Genomic DNA, 13,762 nt, shown 5'->3' with positions numbered 1-13,762 from the left:
TAAATCTTAATAATTATACTTTGGATTAGTACACTTGTGTTAATAACTACAGGTTTGTTTATAAAATCCCCAAGTATTAACAAGTATTATATTGATATTCTATTTTCTTATCATAATAATATTCAGTTCATTAGAACATAATGTGTTCTCATATCATCCATATTTTATTTTAGGGAAACAGACCTCAGTTCTGACTGCAGCTGTAGGAATCACAGTGGCTCTGGTTCTCATCCTCTGTCACTCTGGCTTCAGGTGCGTTTTGAGGATGAGGGAGTCCAGTACGCTGCTGTGAAATTCAACCTCCCCAGTGCTGCCACCTGGTGAGCGTATTCTGCATTAAGGTCATTCATATGCTGCTGTTTATTGTAGGAGATGTCATCAATAAGCAAAACAGTTGACCCTTAGTGACCACTATGAACCCAAACTATGAACCCAACAATGGACATCTCAGGACAGTGACATGTCTAAAATGGGGGAGTGACGTGATGATGGTTTTGAGGAACTGTTTTCTTTTCCAAATGGCACTCTATTCCCTATTTAGTGCACTACTTTAGACAGAGCCCCATAGGGTGCCACCATTTGGGACAATGTCTTTGTTTCATTATTGCTTCTCTCTCTTCAGCAGCACAAGCAGCTGAGGAGGACTCCTCTGTTCTCTACAGTACAGTCAACAAACCCAGAACCAAGAAGATCTGAATGCAACAAACCCAGAACCAAGAAGACCTGAACACAACAAACCCAGAACCAAGAAGACCTGAACACAACAAACACAGAAATAAGAAGACCTGAACAGAACAAGTTTAATTCGTTTATATGGGCTATAAGTAAAGGAGTGTTAATTGCTTTTGCAGTATTTTTTCCCCCCGAAAAATTATGGATATTTTTTTTCAAAAAAGGGGAAGTGAAATTTAAAATCAAATAGCTAAATGATCCACGGTATGACCACCTTAAAACAATTCCATATGTCAGCTAGTGGAACCCCTCCAAACCCCCCCAGACTTTTAGAGGTTCAGAAACCCAGTGTCAGAGGGAGCAATGACCAGCACCTAGACACATACATCAAATTAAATCTAATTGTATTTGTCAAGTTTGAAACGGTTAAGGACACGCTCTTAAGCAACAATGCAGTTGTTTATATGTAAGAAAATATTAGATTTCTTTAAATAAAAAATGCTAAAAAATAACTATATAAATCACACAATAACATTTCAATAACGAAGCAGCAATAAACATTTACATGAAAGATTATTCATTGTCATTTTCAAAAAACACACATCATGCAGACTCAATGGGACACAATAATCCCAGACAGACAGACAGACAGACAAACAGACAGACAGACAGACAGACAGACAGACAGACAGACAGACTTAGCTATATGCATGTCAGGGTTCACTTTGGGTCCATTGCTCTGAAGATCAGTGAGCTGAAAACATCTCTTTCACACAAGAACACAGAGGATATACAGAGCAGCTTGCCTTGGCCTTGGCATAATGACAGCTCACTGTTGTCTGTTGTTTATAGCTAGCTAATGTTGATAGCTAAATCTTAGCTAGCTAGCTAGCTCACAAGCTAACTATGGGGTCTTGCTGTAATTCAGAGGCAGCGCATCATATTGTTCACAATCCAGTACATTCAGAGTAGCTGTGTGATGCACAAAAATACTTGTTTATCGCTGAATAACAGCAGCTTCATGTAGCTAACAAGCTAGTTGAGATCACTAGTTCACTCAATACAACCGCCAGTTCAATATAAGTCCCAATAACAGTATTTTTACGTGCGTGACTGTTTTATTCTATATATATTTTTCACATTTTCTACCTTCTATTTTGTATATTTTCATCGGACTAGTTGGGACATATGAAGCCTGGAAGCTGCAGTAATGTTGAGATGCCAGTAGGGAGAGCTCTAGTCTAGAACACTAGAACCAAAGATACTCCCCTTTCATCTGTTCTGGAACCTTCAGTACCAGCTGATGAGGAGTGATGGGAATGGGTCACATTTTGTCTCTTGTAAAACATGTAGGTCCACTCATCAAATAAAGAAATGTAACTAAAGTATTCTGACTTTAGACCATTTTCTATTTAGATACAGTAACATGCCTATGTGACATGCTGTTCCTGCATGTTATTGCCCTGACTAGGCTACTTTAAAATATCAAAAGTATCAACCACAGAACTCACACATAGGCTTTGTCTGCTTCTACTAACACTTACAGTAGACTCCTTCTTGTTTCCACACAGTGACAGTAAGTTGACTCACTGTTCAAGACCTCTCCTTTTCACTTCACTCTGTAAGTACACTTGACAATATCTTGAAATATAGTTTTAGTTTTGATGTTTTTAGCCAAACATCACATGACTTCCTGTATCTTTGTACTTGTTGGTTTATATTGAACTGTGTTTTGGTTGTTACATCAGGGCCTGTATTCATAAAGTGTCTCAGATGGTCCATATAATTATGATCTAAAAGGCTAAACTGATCCCAGATCAGCTCTCCTACTCTGATACACTTTGTGAATACTGACCCTGGACTGTGGTTTCATGTGTTTAGTTTAGATCAGTTTATTCATTTACATGTTTAAAACATGATCAGTAGAGTTTACCAGTAACACCCAGATCTCCATTCAATAGGGTCATGTTCACTGTCATAGTATAACAGGGTCAAGAATAATTGTGTGTGTGTGTGTGTGTACGTGTGTGTGTGTGTGTGTAGGTGTGTGTGTGTACGTGTGTGTGTGTGTACGTGTGTGTGTGTGTGTGTGTGTGTGTGTACGTGTGTGTGTGTGTGTACGTGTGTGTGTGTGTGTGTGTGTGTGTGTGTGTGTGTGTGTGTGTGCACGTGTGTGTGTGTGTGTGTGTGTGCACGTGTGTGTGAGTGTGTGTGTGAGTGTGTGCGTGCATGTGTGTGTGTGTGTACGTGGGTACGTGTGTGTGTGTGTGTGCGTGCGTGCATGCGTCTGCGTGTGTACGTGTGTGTACGTGTGTGTGCGTGTGTGTGTGTAAATGTATTTTTACATATTAATCAGATTGTGGGATATAGAATCACGACCAACATTTTTGGCACTTGACAAGTACTGAGCTTTATTGTCTGCTACAAAAGTTGGGATGTACGTTGTACATGTGGTTTCACATAAAGACTTGTGCATGCTATTTTAAGAGCTCTCAGAGCAACAGATTGTTGTGGAGACATTTTGAAAATGGCCTAAAGTAAGAGTTATGAGTGATTGAATGAATGCTTCGTAAGAGCTTTAGGAGTAGTATAGAAACAGTGATGGTGGGTTGTGTTTAGGAGTAGTATTAACATGAGACACAGTGATGGTGGGTTGTGTTTAGGAGTAGTATTAACATGAGACACAGTGATGGTGGGTTGTGTTTAGGAGTAGTATTAACATGAGACACAGTGATGGTGGGTTGTGTTTAGGAGTAGTATTAACATGAGACACAGTGATGGTGGGTTGTGTTTAGGAGTAGTATTAACATGAGACACAGTGATGGTGGGTTGTGTTTAGGAGTAGTATTAACATGAGACACAGTGATGGTGGGTTGTGTTTAGGAGTAGTATTAACATGAGACACAGTGATGGTGGGTTGTGTTTAGGAGTAGTATTAACATGAGACACAGTGATGGTGGGTTGTGTTTAGGAGTAGTATTAACATGAGACACAGTGATGGTGGGTTGTGTTTAGGAGTAGTATTAACATGAGACACAGTGGTGGTGGCTTAATAATTAGCCACATTGATTAGTCACATGAATCAGGACTAATTAAGTTGATACAACGGCCTGTTTTACAAACGGTGGACCTACCAAATGGATGGGCATTCATAAAATTCCATTGTGGTCCGACGTGGTAGAAAACAGCCCCGTAAGCACAGGATGACATCTTTTTTGGTCATGTCCGAACTGGACATTTTTTTTCTGTTTTATAAATGGTAGTCCTACAACATAGATGGCATTCCTAAAATTACATTTCAGACAACACGGTACTTACCTCAGTAAGCATCGTCCAACACTGACACCTTTTGGATGGTGTTTTTGTGCATTCCAGACCGGCCCTGATTTCCACGTTCACGGAAGTTGGTTTTTGGTCTGGTCCGGACCAAATCTGAACCAATCATAGACGTCTGTGTTTGTTTGAGATTTTGCCCGGTCTGGACCAGCTTTCATTTGGCCCAAACAAAGATGTCTATGAATCACCTCTTTTCATCTTTCATTCAGAACCTAAAGTAACTTCAACACCTGGAAAAATAATTATTTTAAAACCACGACCTAGAGAGGTAACACCGGCGATCAACTTAACACTTTACAACTAAACACACTGAAAATAAACAGGACTTCTGCAGAGTTGCACACACTGTGGTCCAACCAACAGCTCCACACAGAGAGCCAGAAGAGCTTTATTTCCTCCTTCCTGACTGCTGATGTGCTCTTAAAGTGGCAGCGCACGGTGAAGGCTCTGTGCAGGATTTCACCACAACATTAAACTATATATGGATATCAGGCTACATTAGACTATACGTGTATAACAGGCTACATTCGACTATATATGGATAACAGGCTACATTCGACTATATATGGATAACAGGCTACATTCGACTATATATGGATAACAGGCTACATTAGACTATTTATGGATAACATGCTATATTAGACTATATATGGATAACAGGCTACATTAGACTATATATGGATAACAGGCTACATTAGACTATATATGGATATCAGGCTACATTAGACTATACATGTATAACAGGCTACATTCGACTATATATGGATAACAGGCTACTTTAGACTATATATGGATAACAGGCTATATTAGACTATACATGGATAACAGGCTATATTAGACTATATATGGATAACAGGCTACATTAGACTATATATGGATAACAGGCTACATTCGACTATATATGGATAACAGGCTACATTAGACTATATATGGATAACAGGCTACATTAGACTATATATGGATAACAGGCTACATTAGACTATATATGGATAACAGGCTACATTCGACTATATATGGATAACAGGCTATATTAGACTATACATGGATAACAGGCTACATTAGACTATATATGGATAACAGGCTACATTAGACTATATATGGATAACAGGCTACATTAGACTATATATGGATAACAGGCTACATTAGACTATATATGGATAACAGGCTACATTAGACTATATATGGATAACAGGCTACATTAGACTATATATGGATAACAGGCTACATTAGACTATATATGGATAACAGGCTACATTAGACTATATATGGATAACAGGCTATATTAGACTATATATGGATAACAGGCTACATTAGACTATATATGGATAACAGGCTACATTCGACTATATATGGATAACAGGCTACATTAGACTATATATGGATAACAGGCTACATTAGACTATATATGGATAACAGGCTACATTAGACTATATATGGATAACAGGCTACATTAGACTATATATGGATAACAGGCTACATTAGACTATATATGGATAACAGGCTACATTAGACTATATATGGATAACAGGCTACATTAGACTATATATGGATAACAGGCTACATTCGACTATATATGGATAACAGGCTATATTAGACTATACATGGATAACAGGCTACATTAGACTATATATGGATAACAGGCTACATTAGACTATATATGGATAACAGGCTACATTAGACTATATATGGATAACAGGCTACATTAGACTATACAGTATATGGACAGCAGCAGTCAATACAGCAGACTATGGTGATGATGATACTGATTCCTCTGCTAACTAATGCTACTACCAGTACTGTACACAAGGGTCAACAGTGTAACATAATATGAAAGTGGCATGGTGTACTACTACAGACATCAGTGTTTGTGTGATTAAATGTGATTTTGTCAAGTAACCAGTGTTGTGTTTCACCATTCTACCTGATGTATTGTCAGTTTGGAATGTTGTTATTAGCCCAACATTATTGAGGACATTATTATTAGGATGGTGCAGTAATGTTGAGATGCCAGTAGGAGGAGCTCTAGTCTAGAACACTGGAACCTTCAGTACCACTTTGATTCAGCTGATGAGGAGTGTAAATTGAATGTGTTAGTTGAATAGAATGAATGACATCATGGAACTGACCAAATGTAAATGGAACTTTGACCTGTTCCATGTAGAACTCAGAGGGACAAGGCAACACATTCTAAGATATTATAAACATTCCATATAGAATAGTCAACATATTGTTAACATGGTTCTGTATTTATATAAAAGTGGAAATGGGGGACATTTTGTCCATTATAGAAATGTAGGACCCATTTTAATACAGTAACCTCCCTTCTCTGACATGATGTTCTGGTCGTCATGCATGTTAAGGTCTTAAAGAGGAAGAAAGGACTGTTCTGCATCAGCTACTTGTGTCCTGACTACATAAATATGTATCAACCACAGAACTGACACTTACTAGCAGTTGCCACAAACTACCAGTAAGTTGACTCACTGTACAAGACCTCTCCCCTTCACTTCACTCTGCAGGTACTCTAGACAATATCTTGAAATATAGTTTTGGGTTATTTGTTTTTAGTAATAAGTCATATACTTGAGGGTAATGTATCATTTTACTTGTTGTTATGTTATGAGTTGTGTTTTGGTTGTTACATCAGGTTCAGTATTCATGAAGTGTCTCAGTGTAGGAGTGTTGATCTACATAGAGATGAGATGATTAACCAGGGTAAAATAGACATGTAAACAAACTATTTAACACTGCAGTGTGTGTGTGTGCGGGGGATTTGTACACTGCTAGACATGACCACCTTGTTAACCTGATAGCCAGCCAGGTGAGACAAGTATTCTCACCAACAGCACACATGCATAAACATTATTTTGCAAAGGGACACCTTGTTAGCGCTGGAGAAGATGGCTGCCGTTTTATGGGATCTTAAAAACTTATTTGGGATAGGGGGCAGTATTCTGAAATTTTAATGAATGAGGTGCCCAAAGTAAACTGCCTGTTACTCAGGCCCAGAAACTAGGATATGCATATACAGTGGGGAGAATCATTATTTGATACAATGCTGATTTTGCAGGTTTACCTACTTACAACGCATGTAGAGGTCTGTAATTTATATCATAGGTACACTTCAACTGTGAGAGACGGAATCTAAAACAAAAATCCAGAAAATCACATTGTATGATTTATAAGTAATTAATTTGCATTTTATTGCATGACATAAGTATTTGATCACCTACCAACCAGTAAGAATTCCGGCTCTCACAGACCTGTTAGTTTTTCTTTAAGAAGTCCTCCTGTTCTCCACTCATTACCTGTATTAACTGCACCTGTTTGAACTCAATCAAACAGACTCCAACCTCTCCACAATGGCCAAGACCAGAGAGTCTTGTGGTGGTGGGTTGTGTTTAGGAGTAGTATTAACATGAGACACAGTGATGGTGGGTTGTGTTTAGGAGTAGTATTAACATGAGACACAGTGATGGTGGGTTGTGTTTAGGAGTAGTATTAACATGAGACACAGTGATGGTGGGTTGTGATTAGGAGTAGTATTAACATGTGACACAGTGATGGTGGGTTGTGTTTAGGAGTAGTATTAACATGAGACACAGTGATGGTGGGTTGTGATTAGGAGTAGTATTAACATATGACACAGTGATGGTGGGTTGTGTTTAGGAGTAGTATTAACATGAGACACAGTGATGGTGGGTTGTGATTAGGAGTAGTATTAACATGTGACACAGTGATGGTGGGTTGTGTTTAGGAGTAGTATTAACATGAGACACAGTGATGGTGGGTTGTGTTTAGGAGTAGTATTAACATGAGACACAGTGATGGTGGGTTGCGTTTCAGGAGTAGTATTAACATGAGACCACCTGGAAAAATGGCTACCTCAGTATTTTACGCAAGATTTTCTGCGGGAGACACCATGTGACCACTACATATGGTCCCTTACGGCCATTCTTCAATGGAAATGCCTAAAAAGACGCCGCAATGTTGTAGACACCCGGGGGAATACGTGAAAAACGTAAGTTCATTCGTAGCTCATTCACAGCCATACAAGGAGTCATTGGCATGAGGCGGTTTCAAAAAATGTGGCACTTCCTGGTTGGATTTTTTTCTTGGTTTCGCCTGTAACATCAGTTCTGTGGCACTCACAGACAATATCTTTGCAGTTTTGGAAACGTCAGAGTGTTTTCTTTCCAAAGCTGTAAATTATATGCATAGTCGAGCACTCTGTAAGTACTCTTGACAATATCTTGAAATATAGTTTTTGGTTATTTGTTTTTAGTCATAAGTCAAATACCTGAGGGTAATGTATCATTTGTGTGTGTGTGTGAGAGAGAGAAAGAGAGTGAGAGAGTGAAAGTCACTGGCTGTTTAGCCTCACAGCTTGAGGATAGGTGCTATCATTGAACCTGGTGGTCAGTCTTTAGTCACTGGCTGTTTAGCCTCACAGCTTGGGGATAGGTGCTATCATTGAACCTGGTGGTCAGTCTTTAGTCACTGGCTGTTTAGCCTCACAGCTTGGGGATAGGTGCTATCATTGAACCTGGTGGTCATTCTTTAGTCACTGGCTGTTTAGCCTCACAGCTTGGGGATAGGTGCTATCATTGAACCTGGTGGTCAGTCTTTAGTCACTGGCTGTTTAGCCTCACAGCTTGAGGATAGGAGCTATCATTGAACCTGGTGGTCAGTCTTTAGTCACTGGCTGTTTAGCCTCACAGCTTGAGGATAGGAGCTATCATTGAACCTGGTGGTCAGTCTTTAGGCTGCTGTACAGATTGACGGACCGTAGAGGATTGAACATTTATCCTTCTATATATGGGGTTCTGAGAATAAAACAGCTTCAGAAAAATCAATGTAGAAATATGTGTTTACAGTTCTACACATCTGTTCAATAAGTGATTGTTGTTGTTGTTGTTTACAATGATGATGATGACTACTGTATATATTAGGAATTTATTTTTGCATCATGTCAGTTTAAGTAGACAGACGTAGACAGACATGCAACACATCACACACATTACATACAAACATAGTGCAGTAGACTTACAGACAGACAGTATTCACATAGACAACCATTTAGCACAATACAACAAAACACAATATGAGCCTGGTTCATTTTCAGTAATGAGGCCCTGTACCCCATTTACAGTTTCTACTTCAATGTATCAGGTGGAGTTATTCACCAGCTATAGAGTGAGTTGTTGTTTATGTTTCTAAGACTGCAGGGTGGGAGATGCAACAATGGCCTTGAGAACAGCAGGAAGTGTGTTGGTGGTCTTTCTCTGGTCTGTGACAGGTATGGTCTCATTCATAACTTATATGTTGGTCAATCTACAGACATGTGTATTACATTTGCTTGTGTTCTGTTAGGCATCTCCACTTCACTTTAAATAGTTGTGTTTTACACCTCACTGAGTGATGATTATCTGTGGTTTCTAATATGGCAACAAAGTGTGGACAAACCCTACCTTCAGTGTGAGCCAGAATACCTTGTCCTAATTATGATACCATTGTGATGTCTAACTGTGTTTCAGTGGTACTGGGTCAGAATGGCTGGAGTGTTACATACACCACTCAGAGTATCTGTACCTTGAAGGGGTCATCAGTGGATCTGTTCTGCTCTTACACATATCCCAGAGGTACAGTCACAACAACACTCTGGTTCACTAAAATGGAGGCTGGTAAAGAACCTAAAGATCTAGGTCAGGACCCAGAGTATGCAGGTCGTCTGGAGTATCATGGAGATAAGAAGAAAGACTGTACCCTGAAAATCACAGACCTGAGAGAGAGAGACTCAGCTACGTACAAGTTCAGATTATTAACAGATCAGGACGGAGGGAAATATTCTGGAAGTCCTGGAGTCACTCTGTCTGTTACAGGTACAGTAACATTCTATATACTGGTGATCCTGGAGTCACTCTGTCTGTTACAGGTACAGTAACATGCTTTATACTGCTAGTTTGTTCAATTAATATCTACTGTCCATTTAGGTCTAGAAATTGGATTTGCATACATGAAACAGATTTGAGAATTAAATGAGTTTGAGAATGTCTTGCATCATGTGATTAAACAAGACAATAAGTGATTCAGGGTTTAATGCTGTGATCTATTCCAGCTCTGCAGGTGAAGATAACTTCTAAAACTTTGCAAAATTGGGTGACACTGACCTGTAGCACCACCTGTACTCTGACTGACAACCCCACCTACATCTGGTACAAGAACGGACACAAAGTAAAGGAGGACACCTCCAGCCTGTACTCAGACTACTTTAGTGATGCAGACAGTTACTCCTGTGCTGTAAAAGGCCATGAGGATCTCCACTCTCCTGCAGTGTGTTAGTATGGATTTAACTCAGTTTTTAGTATAACTTTTCAAGTAGAACTTTCTGTCTGCTAAACAGTCCTCACAGTTATCTAACCAGACTGCAACACAATACCAGATGGCATAACTATTCTGGATTACTGCAGCTCATGATTCTACTGTGTAAATGTATAAGTAATGCCCTCTTGTCATTATGTTTCAGGTGTTCAGGGTCAGAGCTGCAACAGAGTGACTTACACCAAGAGGGGAATCTGTGTCTTGAAGGGGTCAACAGTGGACATATCCTGTACTTATGTTAGTTATTATTCCACCACATCATCATTCTGGTTTAGAAGTGATAAGTCGACCCCTGAAGACCTAACCACAGAACCAGGGTATGTAGGTCGTGTGAAGTACACTGGAACATACAGAGGTCCCTTCACCCTGAGAATCACAGATCTGAGAGAGGAGGACTCAGCTGAGTATCGCTTCACTTTTAAAACAGACAACTTTGAATGGGGTCATAGTTTCCCAGGAACAACTCTGTCTGTCACAGGTAATACTACCCTGTATGATACAACTGTAAATCATAATGAATTACAGGATAAATATATTAACCATCCTGTTAACACAGAGGTGTATGTGGTTTTATACATATTGTTTCAGGTCTGCAGGTGAAGGTGACTCCTGCTGCAGAGGGACAGAAGACACTGACCTGTATCACCACCTGTACTCTGACTGACAACCCCACCTACATCTGGTACAAGAACGGACAACGTCTAGATGAGCCCACTTCCCAACAATACTCTAGTAATACCCTAGTAGTGTTGGGTCATTCTGTGGACAGTTACTCCTGTACTGTAGAACACCATGAGGACCTCCACTCTCCTGCAGTGTGTGAGTGTGAATTAAACAACTATTCTACTTAGAAAGTTTCAATCATTTATTATCAATGAGAAGAGTATTACTGGTTTATCTATCAATATGCATCATTACATAGAAATTACAGACAATGTCATAGATGTTTGCATGTCTATAGTTAGAATGTTCAGTACCTCAGACACTTGAAGAATAGTTTAGTAGACACTCAAGTCCTAAGGTATCTCCAAATGTATTATTGTTCATGTTTTGTGTAAATGATAGGTTTAGATAGTCCTCTGAGTTTAGATATGATTTATTTTTTACATGACGTCATTTGAGGTAGTATACTACAGTCCTGACCCTCTGACATATTCTGCTTTACTAGATGCTCCAAGGAACCCCTCAGTGTCAGTCAGTCCCTCTGGTGAAATAGTGGAGGGCAGTTCAGTGACTCTGACCTGCAGCAGTGATGCCAACCCACCTGTGGACAAATACACCTGGTACAAGAAGAACGTAACCTCACCAAAAGCATCAGGACAGAGTTACAGCATCACTAACATCAGCTCTGAGGACAGAGGAGAATATTACTGTGAGGCCCAGAATGGAAGAGGATCTATGAACTCTACAGCTCTGATGATCATTGTAGCAGGTAAAGTTACATCTTCAAAACTTCAATACAAAATGATGTTCAATAAGAAATGATGTTTCAAGGTAATATTCTTCTAGTTTGCCTCATTACACTTTGGTTTATAACCATACATAGGCTTCTATATACAAGTATTACATTAATGTCCTGTATTGCTGTATATTCATTTTCACTTCATAATAACATATCCTCATGTCATCCATTTCATCTATTAGGGAAACAGACCTCAGTTGTGACTGCAGCTGTAGGAATCATAGTGGTTGTTCTAGTTCTCATCCTCTGTCTCTCTGGACTCATGTGGTTCAGGTGAGTAAAGAAGGAAAACTGATATTTGTATTATTATTTCACCTTAGCACTCTGATTTGTTGCTAACTTAATTCATTCATAAATGTATTTATTGGCCCAACTCCCTTAACTGCTAAACTGTATTAGTAACACATCAACTTCCACTAGAGGTCAGTAGAGAGCAGAACTCACTCTGTCCATCTTTACAGGAGATTCACAGGAGGAAGTGATGCGACAACAGACACACAGGTGATTATATCAGTTATCAGTTACACCATGGCACCCCACCCCCACCCCCCCGTGTAGTGTTAGGGCAAAAAACAAAACGTGCACCCAGGGGGGGTCCAGCTCTGAGTTTGGGCAACCCTGAGTTACAACTAATTTACTGTGTCACTACAGTCTCTTTCATACTATTTTCATTGTTTTCTCTCTCTCTCTCTCCACAGAGTGTCCGTCCTGACTGTAACAGTGACACGTACACAGGTCTGAACATGAGGACCATGTCCCCTGACTATGACACTCTGGCAGTAAGTCTCTTATAATACATTTTGATTGTTTGTGAGAGTGTTTGTGTTTTATACAGTACTTGAATGTGTTTAGAGAAAATGATGGAAAGTTGTGTTTTAAAGAACACATGCATTTCCTCTCTCTCTCCCTCTCCTACTCTCTCTATATCTTTCCCTCTCTCTCCTACTCTCTCTATATCTTTCCCTCTCTCTCCTACTCTCTCTATATCTTTCCCTCTCTATATATATCTTTCCCTCTCTCTCCTACTCTCTCTATATCTTTCCCTCTCTATATATATCTTTCCCTCTCTCTCCTACTCTCTCTATATCTTTCCCTCTCTATATATATCTTTCCCTCTCTCCTACTCTCTCTATATCTTTCCCTCTCTCTCCTACTCTCTCTATATCTTTCCCTCTCTCTCCTACTCTCTCTATATCTTTCCCTCTCTCTCCTACTCTCTCTATATCTTTCCCTCTCTATATATATTTTTCCCTCTCTCTCCTACTCTCTCTATATCTTTCCCTCTCTATATATATCTTTCCCTCTCTCTCCTACTCTCTCTATATCTTTCCCTCTCTATATATATCTTTCCCTCTCTCCTACTCTCTCTATATCTTTCCCTCTCTCTCCTACTCTCTCTATATCTTTCCCTCTCTCTCCTACTCTCTCTATATCTTTCCCTCTCTCTCCTACTCTCTCTATATCTTTCCCTCTCTATATATATCTTTCCCTCTCTCTTTCTCACTCTCTCTCTCTCTTCCTGTCCACAGAGTGTCAATCCTGACCCTAACAGTGACCCCAACAGTGACATGTACACACCTCTGAACATGAAGACCAGGTCACCAGAGTATGACACCCTGGCAGTAGTGTGTTTGTGTGTGTGTGTGTGTGTGTGTGTCCATAAACATTTTAGTGGGAGTGTAAATTGCTAACTCAGTATATTCTTTCAGAATGTGAGGGGACCCTCCCACTTAAGAGAACCACCACAGATCCTGGACTGAAGAGAACCACCACAGATCCTGGACTGAAGAGAACCACCACAGATCCTGGACTGAAGAGAACCACCACCGATCCTAGACTGAAGAGAACCACCACAGATCCTGGACTGAAGAGAACCACCACAGATCCTGGACTGAAGAGAACCACCACCGA

General features: G+C 39.8%; 1 non-coding gene across 1 annotated transcript; it reads left to right on the top strand.

The window, feature by feature from the left end:
• The first annotated feature begins 12,309 nt into the window (after positions 1–12,309).
• On the top strand, positions 12,310–13,488 carry LOC118940323 (uncharacterized). The gene is made up of 3 exons (XR_016485722.1): positions 12,310–12,352; positions 12,550–12,630; positions 13,381–13,488. It is a non-coding gene; the product is annotated as an uncharacterized LOC118940323 (transcript).
• Positions 13,489–13,762: the final 274 nt, after the last annotated feature.

The sequence above is a fragment of the Oncorhynchus mykiss genome, chromosome 13 (assembly GCF_057628025.1).
Source record: "Oncorhynchus mykiss isolate SJ-2025 chromosome 13, ASM5762802v1, whole genome shotgun sequence".
NCBI lineage: Eukaryota > Metazoa > Chordata > Actinopteri > Salmoniformes > Salmonidae > Oncorhynchus > Oncorhynchus mykiss.
The sequence above is the reverse complement of the archived record's forward strand: the minus strand, read 5'-3'. Positions and strand labels throughout refer to the sequence as shown.